This window comes from Medicago sativa, chromosome 7 (genome assembly GCF_051527215.1).
Source record: "Medicago sativa cultivar Bolivia chromosome 7, Bolivia_mono, whole genome shotgun sequence".
Taxonomy (NCBI): Eukaryota; Viridiplantae; Streptophyta; class Magnoliopsida; order Fabales; family Fabaceae; genus Medicago; species Medicago sativa.
The window spans coordinates 42,023,062-42,033,798 of NC_140755.1; positions in this window are offsets into that span (position 1 = coordinate 42,023,062).

Genomic DNA, 10,737 nt, shown 5'->3' on the forward strand with positions numbered 1-10,737 from the left:
TTTATCAAACTTCTAACCATATAGGCTAAAATCTCATTTTCGCGACAAAGTCATTCCAATACTTTCATTTTTCCGAATATAAAACCAAATAGGTTCACATATCATGTTTCGCATCAAGGGACATCGAGGGACAAGAGGCTAAAATCTCATTTTCGCGACAAAGTCATTCCAACACTTTCATTTTTCCGAATATAAAACCAAATAGGTTCACATATCATGTTTTGCATCAAGGGACATCGAGGGACAAGTTCACTGTTTATCAAACTTTTAACCATATAGGCTAAAATCTCATTTTTGGGACAATGGTCATTCAAATAATTTCATTTTGCCGAATACAAAACCAAATAGGTTCACATATCATGTTTCATATCAAGGGAGATCGAGGGACAAGTTCAACCTTTATCAAACTTCTAACCATATAGGCTAAAATCTCATTTTCGCGACAAAGTCATTCCAATACTTTCATTTTTCCGAATATGAAACCAAATAGGTTCACATATCATGTTTCGCATCAAGGGACATCGAGGGACAAGCTCACTGTTTATCAAACTTCTAACCACATAGGCTAACATTTCATTTTCGCGACAAGGGTCATTTCAATACTTTCATTTTACCGAAATTCAAACCAAATAGGTTCACATATCATGTTTCGCATCAAGGGACATTGAGGGACATGTTCAACCTTCATATTTAACAAACATGTAACAATATAAGCTAAAATCTCGTTTTTGCGATAAGGGTCATCTCATTACTTTCTATTTACCAAATTTAAAACGAAATTGATTCAAATACAATGGTACGCATTAAAGGACATCGAGGGACAAATTAAACATTAATATTTATCAAACTTTTAACCATATAGGCTAAAATCTCATTTTTGGGACAATGGTCATTCAAATAATTTCATTTTGCCGAATACAAAACCAAATAGGTTCACATATCATGTTTCGTATCAAGGGAGATCGAGGGACAAGTTCAACCTTTATCAAACTTATAACCATATAGGCTAAAATCTCATTTTCGCGACAAAGTCATTCCAATACTTTCATTTTTCCGAATATGAAACCAAATAGGTTCACATATCATGTTTCGCATCAAGGGACATCGAGGGACAAGCTCACTGTTTATCAAACTTCTAACCACATAGGCTAACATTTCATTTTCGCGACAAGGGTCATTTCAATACTTTCATTTTACCGAAATTCAAACCAAATAGGTTCACATATCATGTTTCGCATCAAGGGACATTGAGGGACATGTTCAACCTTCATATTTAACAAACATGTAACAATATAAGCTAAAATCTCGTTTTCTCGATAAATGTCATCTCATTACTTTCTATTTACCAAATTTAAAACGAAATTGTTCAAATATTATGTTTCGCAATAAAGGACATCGAGGGACAAATTCAACATTAATATTTATCAAACTTTTAACCATATAGGCTAAAATCTCATTTTTGGGTCAATGGTCATTCAAATAATTTCATTTTGCCGAATACAAAACCAAATAGGTTCACATATCATTTTTCGTATCAAGGGAGATCGAGGGACAAGTTCAACCTTTATCAAACTTCTAACCATATAGGCTAAAATCTCATTTTCGCGACAAAGTCATTCCAATACTTTCATTTTTCCGAATATAAAACCAAATAGGTTCACATATCATGTTTCGCATCAAGGGACATCGAGGGACAAGAGGCTAAAATCTCATTTTCGCGACAAAGTCATTCCAACACTTTCATTTTTCCGAATATAAAACCAAATAGGTTCACATATCATGTTTTGCATTAAGGGACATCGAGGGACAAGTTCACTGTTTATCAAACTTTTAACCATATAGGCTAAAATCTCATTTTTGGGACAATGGTCATTCAAATAATTTCATTTTGCCGAATACAAAACCAAATAGGTTCACATATCATTTTTCGTATCAAGGGAGATCGAGGGACAAGTTCAACCTTTATCAAACTTCTAACCATATAGGCTAAAATCTCATTTTCGCGACAAAGTCATTCCAATACTTTCATTTTTCCGAATATAAAACCAAATAGGTTCACATATCATGTTTCGCATCAAGGGACATCGAGGGACAAGAGGCTAAAATCTCATTTTCGCGACAAAGTCATTCCAACACTTTCATTTTTCCGAATATAAAACCAAATAGGTTCACATATCATGTTTTGCATCAAGGGACATCGAGGGACAAGTTCACTGTTTATCAAACTTTTAACCATACAGGCTAAAATCTCATTTTTGGGACAATGGTCATTCAAATAATTTCATTTTGCCGAATACAAAACCAAATAGGTTCACATATCATGTTTCATATCAAGGGAGATCGAGGGACAAGTTCAACCTTTATCAAACTTCTAACCATATAGGCTAAAATCTCATTTTCGCGACAAAGTCATTCCAATACTTTCATTTTTCCGAATATGAAACCAAATAGGTTCACATATCATGTTTCGCATCAAGGGACATCGAGGGACAAGCTCACTGTTTATCAAACTTCTAACCACATAGGCTAACATTTCATTTTCGCGACAAGGGTCATTTCAATACTTTCATTTTACCGAAATTCAAACCAAATAGGTTCACATATCATGTTTCGCATCAAGGGACATTGAGGGACATGTTCAACCTTCATATTTAACAAACATGTAACAATATAAGCTAAAATCTCGTTTTTGCGATAAGGGTCATCTCATTACTTTCTATTTACCAAATTTAAAACGAAATTGATTCAAATACAATGGTACGCATTAAAGGACATCGAGGGACAAATTCAACATTAATATTTATCAAACTTTTAACCATATAGGCTAAAATCTCATTTTTGGGACAATGGTCATTCAAATAATTTCATTTTGCCGAATACAAAACCAAATAGGTTCACATATCATGTTTCGTATCGAGGGAGATCGAGGGACAAGTTCAACCTTTATCAAACTTCTAACCATATAGGCTAAAATCTCATTTTCGCGACAAAGTCATTCCAATACTTTCATTTTTCCGAATATGAAACCAAATAGGTTCACATATCATGTTTCGCATCAAGGGACATCGAGGGACAAGCTCACTGTTTATCAAACATCTAACCACATAGGCTAACATTTCATTTTCGCGACAAGGGTCATTTCAATACTTTCATTTTACCGAAATTCAAACCAAATAGGTTCACATATCATGTTTCGCATCAAGGGACATTGAGGGACATGTTCAACCTTCATATTTAACAAACATGTAACAATATAAGCTAAAATCTCGTTTTCGCGATAAATGTCATCTCATTACTTTCTATTTACCAAATTTAAAACGAAATTGTTCAAATATTATGTTTCGCAATAAAGGACATCGAGGGACAAATTCAACATTAATATTTATCAAACTTTTAACCATATAGGCTAAAATCTCATTTTTGGGACAATGGTCATTCAAATAATTTCATTTTGCCGAATACAAAACCAAATAGGTTCACATATCATTTTTCGTATCAAGGGAGATCGAGGGACAAGTTCAACCTTCATCAAACTTCTAACCATATAGGCTAAAATCTCATTTTCGCGACAAAGTCATTCCAATACTTTCATTTTTCCGAATATAAAACCAAATAGGTTCACATATCATGTTTCGCATCAAGGGACATCGAGGGACAAGAGGCTAAAATCTCATTTTCGCGACAAAGTCATTCCAACACTTTCATTTTTCCGAATATAAAACCAAATAGGTTCACATATCATATTTCGCATCAAGGGACATCGAGGGACAAGTTCACTGTTTATCAAACTTTTAACCATATAGGCTAAAATCTCATTTTTGGGACAATGGTCATTCAAATAATTTCATTTTGCCGAATACAAAACCAAATAGGTTCACATATCATGTTTCATATCAAGGAGATCGAGGGACAAGTTCAACCTTTATCAAACTTCTAACCATATAGGCTACAATCTCATTTTCGCGACAAAGTCATTCCAATACTTTCATTTTTCCGAATATGAAACCAAATAGGTTCACATATCATGTTTCGCATCAAGGGACATCGAGGGACAAGCTCACTGTTTATCAAACTTCTAACCACATAGGCTAACATTTCATTTTCGCGACAAGGGTCATTTCAATACTTTCATTTTACCGAAATTCAAACCAAATAGGTTCACATATCATGTTTCGCATCAAGGGACATTGAGGGACATGTTCAACCTTCATATTTAACAAACATGTAACAATATAAGCTAAAATCTCGTTTTTGCGATAAGGGTCATCTCATTACTTTCTATTTACCAAATTTAAAACGAAATTGATTCAAATACAATGGTACGCATTAAAGGACATCGAGGGACAAATTCAACATTAATATTTATCAAACTTTTAACCATATAGGCTAAAATCTCATTTTTGGGACAATGGTCATTCAAATAATTTCATTTTGCCGAATACAAAACCAAATAGGTTCACATATCATGTTTCGTATCAAGGGAGATCGAGGGACAAGTTCAACCTTTATCAAACTTCTAACCATATAGGCTAAAATCTCATTTTCGCGACAAAGTCATTCCAATACTTTCATTTTTCCGAATATGAAACCAAATAGGTTCACATATCATGTTTCGCATCAAGGGACATCGAGGGACAAGCTCACTGTTTATCAAACTTCTAACCACATAGGCTAACATTTCATTTTCGCGACAAGGGTCATTTCAATAATTTCATTTTACCGAAATTCAAACCAAATAGGTTCACATATCATGTTTCGCATCAAGGGACATTGAGGGACATGTTCAACCTTCATATTTAACAAACATGTAACAATATAAGCTAAAATCTCGTTTTCGCGATAAATGTCATCTCATTACTTTCTATTTACCAAATTTAAAACGAAATTGTTCAAATATTATGTTTCGCAATAAAGGACATCGAGGGACAAATTCAACATTAATATTTATCAAACTTTTAACCATATAGGCTAAAATCTCATTTTTGGGTCAATGGTCATTCAAATAATTTCATTTTGCCGAATACAAAACCAAATAGGTTCACATATCATTTTTCGTATCAAGGGAGATCGAGGGACAAGTTCAACCTTTATCAAACTTCTAACCATATAGGCTAAAATCTCATTTTCGCGACAAAGTCATTCCAATACTTTCATTTTTCCGAATATAAAACCAAATAGGTTCACATATCATGTTTCGCATCAAGGGACATCGAGGGACAAGAGGCTAAAATCTCATTTTCGCGACAAAGTCATTCCAACACTTTCATTTTTCCGAATATAAAACCAAATAGGTTCACATATCATGTTTCGCATCAAGGGACATCGAGGGACAAGTTCACTGTTTATCAAACTTGTAACCATATAGGCTAAAATCTCATTTTTGGGACAATGGTCATTCAAATAATTTCATTTTGCCGAATACAAAACCAAATAGGTTCACATATCATGTTTCATATCAAGGGAGATCGAGGGACAAGTTCAACCTTTATCAAACTTCTAACCATATATGCTACAATCTCATTTTCGCGACAAAGTCATTCCAATACTTTCATTTTTCCGAATATGAACCCAAATAGGTTCACATATCATGTTTCGCATCAAGGGACATCGAGGGACAAGCTCACTGTTTATCAAACTTCTAACCACATAGGCTAACATTTCATTTTCGCGACAAGGGTCATTTCAATACTTTCATTTTACCGAAATTCAAACCAAATAGGTTCACATATCATGTTTCGCATCAAGGGACATCGAGGGACATGTTCAACCTTCATATTTAACAAACATGTAACAATATAAGCTAAAATCTCGTTTTCGCGATAAGGGTCATCTCATTACTTTCTATTTACCAAATTTAAAACGAAATTGGTTCAAATACAATGGTACGCATTAAAGGACATCGAGGGACAAATTCAACATTAATATTTATCAAACTTTCAACCGTATAGGCTAAAATCTCATTTTTGGGACAATGGTCATTCAAATAATTTCATTTTGCCGAATACAAAACCAAATAGGTTCACATATCATGTTTCGTATCAAGGGAGATCGAGGGACAAGTTCAACCTTTATCAAACTTCTAACCATATAGGCTAAAATCTCATTTTCGCGACAAAGTCATTCCAATACTTTCATTTTTCCGAATATGAAACCAAATAGGTTCACATATCATGTTTCGCATCAAGGGACATCGAGGGACAAGCTCACTGTTTATCAAACTTCTAACCACATAGGCTAACATTTCATTTTCGCGACAAGGGTCATTTCAATACTTTCATTTTACCGAAATTCAAACCAAATAGGTTCACATATCATGTTTCGCATCAAGGGACATTGAGGGACATGTTCAACCTTCATATTTAACAAACATGTAACAATATAAGCTAAAATCTCGTTTTCGCGATAAATGTCATCTCATTACTTTCTATTTACCAAATTTAAAACGAAATTGTTCAAATATTATGTTTCGCAATAAAGGACATCGAGGGACAAATTCAACATTAATATTTATCAAACTTTTAACCATATAGGCTAAAATCTCATTTTTGGGACAATGGTCATTCAAATAATTTCATTTTGCCGAATACAAAACCAAATAGGTTCACATATCATTTTTCGTATCAAGGGAGATCGAGGGACAAGTTCAACCTTTATCAAACTTCTAACCATATAGGCTAAAATCTCATTTTCGCGACAAAGTCATTCCAATACTTTCATTTTTCCGAATATAAAACCAAATAGGTTCACATATCATGTTTCGCATCAAGGGACATCGAGGGACAAGAGGCTAAGATCTCATTTTCGCGACAAAGTCATTCCAACACTTTCATTTTTCCGAATATAAAACCAAATAGGTTCACATATCATGTTTCGCATCAAGGGACATCGAGGGACAAGTTCACTGTTTATCAAACTTTTAACCATATAGGCTAAAATCTCATTTTTGGGACAATGGTCATTCAAATAATTTCATTTTGCCGAATAAAAAACCAAATAGGTTCACATATCATGTTTCATATCAAGGGAGATCGAGGGACAAGTTCAACCTTTATCAAACTTCTAACCATATAGGCTACAATCTCATTTTCGCGACAAAGTCATTCCAATACTTTCATTTTTCCGAATATGAACCCAAATAGGTTCACATATCATGTTTCGCATCAAGGGACATCGAGGGACAAGCTCACTGTTTATCAAACTTCTAACCACATAGGCTAACATTTCATTTTCGCGACAAGGGTCATTTCAATACTTTCATTTTACCGAAATTCAAACCAAATAGGTTCACATATCATGTTTCGCATCAAGGGACATCGAGGGACATGTTCAACCTTCATATTTAACAAACATGTAACAATATAAGCTAAAATCTCGTTTTCGCGATAAGGGTCATCTCATTACTTTCTATTTACCAAATTTAAAACGAAATTGGTTCAAATATTATGGTACACAATAAAGGACATCGAGGAAAAAATTCAACATTAATATTTATCAAGCTTTTAACCATATAGACTAAAATCTCATTTTTGGGAAAATGGTCATTCAAATAATTTCATTTTGCCGAATACAAAACCAAATAGGTTCACATATCATGTTTCATATCAAGGGAGATCGAGGGACAAGTTCAACCTTTATCAAACTTTTAACCATATAGGCTAAAATCTCATTTTCGCGACAAAGTCATTCCAACACTTTCATTTTTCCGAATATAAAACCAAATAGGTTCACATATCATGTTTCGCATCAAGGGACATCGAGGGACAAGTTCACTGTTTATCAAACTTCTAACCACATAGGCTAACATTTCATTTTCGTGACAAGGGTCATTTCAATACTTTCATTTTACCGAATTTCAAACCAAATAAGTTCACATATCATGTTTTGCACCAAGGGACATCGAGGGACATGTTCAACCTTCATATTTAACAAACATGTAACAATATAAGCTAAAATCTCGTTTTCGCGATAAGGGTCATCTCATTACTTTCTATTTACCAAATTTAAAACGAAATTGGTTCAAATATTATGTTACGCAATAAAGGACATCGAGGGACAAATTCAACATTAATATTTATCAAACTTTTAACCATATAGGCTAAAATCTCATTTTTGGGACAATGGTCATTCAAATAATTTCATTTTGCCGAATACAAAACCAAATAGGTTCACATATCATGTTTCGTATCAAGGGAGATCGAGGGACAAGTTCAACCTTTATCAAACTTCTAACCATATAGGCTAAAATCTCATTTTCGCGACAAAGTCATTCCAATACTTTCATTTTTCCGAATATGAAACCAAATAGGTTCACATATCATGTTTCGCATCAAGGGACATCGAGGGACAAGCTCACTGTTTATCAAACTTCTAACCACATAGGCTAACATTTCATTTTTGCGACAAGGGTCATTTCAATACTTTCATTTTACCGAAATTCAAACCAAATAGGTTCACATATCATGTTTCGCATCAAGGGACATTGAGGGACATGTTCAACCTTCATATTTAACAAACATGTAACAATATAAGCTAAAATCTCGTTTTCGCGATAAAGGTCATCTCATTACTTTTTATTTACCAAATTTAAAACGAAATTGTTCAAATATTATGTTTCGCAATAAAGGACATCGAGGGACAAATTCAACATTAATATTTATCAAACTTTTAACCATATAGGCTAAAATCTCATTTATGGGACAATGGTCATTCAAATAATTTCATTTTGCCGAATACAAAACCAAATAGGTTCACATATCATGTTTCGTATCAAGGGAGATCGAGGGACAAGTTCAACCTTTATCAAACTTCTAACCATATAGGCTAAAATCTCATTTTCGCGACAAAGTCATTCCAATACTTTCATTTTTCCGAATATAAAACCAAATAGGTTCACATATCATGTTTCGCATCAAGGGACATCGAGGGACAAGAGGCTAAAATCTCATTTTCGCGACAAAGTCATTCCAACACTTTCATTTTTCCGAATATAAAACCAAATAGGTTCACATATCATGTTTCGCATCAAGGGACATCGAGGGACAAGTTCACTGTTTATCAAACTTTTAACCATATAGGCTAAAATCTCATTTTTGGGACAATAGTCATTCAAATAATTTCATTTTGCCGAATACAAAACCAAATAGGTTCACATATCATGTTTCATATCAAGGGAGATCGAGGGACAAGTTCAACCTTTATCAAACTTTAACCATATAGGCTACAATCTCATTTTCGCGACAATGTCATTCCAATACTTTCATTTTTCCGAATATGAAACCAAATAGGTTCACATATCATGTTTCGCATCAAGGGACATCGAGGGACAATCTCACTGTTTATCAAACTTCTAACCACATAGGCTAACATTTCATTTTCGCGACAAGGGTCATTTCAATACTTTCATTTTACCGAAATTCAAACCAAATAGGTTCACATATCATGTTTCGCATCAAGGGACATCGAGGGACATGTTCAACCTTCATATTTAACAAACATGTAACAATATAAGCTAAAATCTCGTTTTCGCGATAAGGGTCATCTCATTACTTTCTATTTACCAAATTTAAAATGAAATTGGTTCAAATATTATGGTACACAATAAAGGACATCGAGGGAAAAATTCAACATTAATATTTATCAAACTTTTAACCATATAGACTAAAATCTCATTTTTGGGAAAATGGTCATTCAAATAATTTCATTTTCCCGAATACAAAACCAAATAGGTTCACATATCATGTTTCATATCAAGGGAGATCGAGGAACAAGTTCAACCTTTATCAAACTTTTAACCATATAGGCTAAAATCTCATTTTCGCGACAAAGTCATTCCAACACTTTCATTTTTCCGAATATAAAACCAAATAGGTTCACATATCATGTTTCGCATCAAGGGACATCGAGGGACAAGTTCACTGTTTATCAAACTTCTAACCACATAGGCTAACATTTCATTTTCGTGACAAGGGTCATTTCAATACTTTCATTTTACCGAATTTCAAACCAAATAAGTTCACATATCATGTTTTGCACCAAGGGACATCGAGGGACATGTTCAACCTTCATATTTAACAAACATGTAACAATATAAGCTAAAATCTCGTTTTCACGATAAGGGTCATCTCATTACTTTCTATTTACCAAATTTAAAACGAAATTGGTTCAAATATTATGTTACGCAATAAAGGACATCGAGGGACAAATTCAACATTAATATTTATCAAACTTTTAACCATATAGGCTAAAATCTCATTTTTGGGACAATGGTCATTCAAATAATTTCATTTTGCCGAATACAAAACCAAATAGGTTCACATATCATGTTTCGTATCAAGGGAGATCGAGGGACAAGTTCAACCTTTATCAAACTTCTAACCATATAGGCTAAAATCTCATTTTCGCGACAAATTCATTCCAATACTTTCATTTTTCCGAATATAAAAGCAAATAGGTTCACATATCATGTTTCGCATCAAGGGACATCGAGGGACAAGTTCACTGTTTATCAAACTTCTAACCACATAGGCTAACATTTCATTTTCGCTATTAAAATGGGAGTAAAGGAAGAAAAAATATTTGTGGGGAAAAATGACATTTGATACAGTTGATTATAGTCATGACTATAATATTAATATTTTTTTATACTGTGTCCATAGATTATTATTTTTCCTTGTTTTGAGAGATTCTCTCTTGTGTATATATTTGTTCATCCCCTTTGTGTAATACAAGTTGATCATT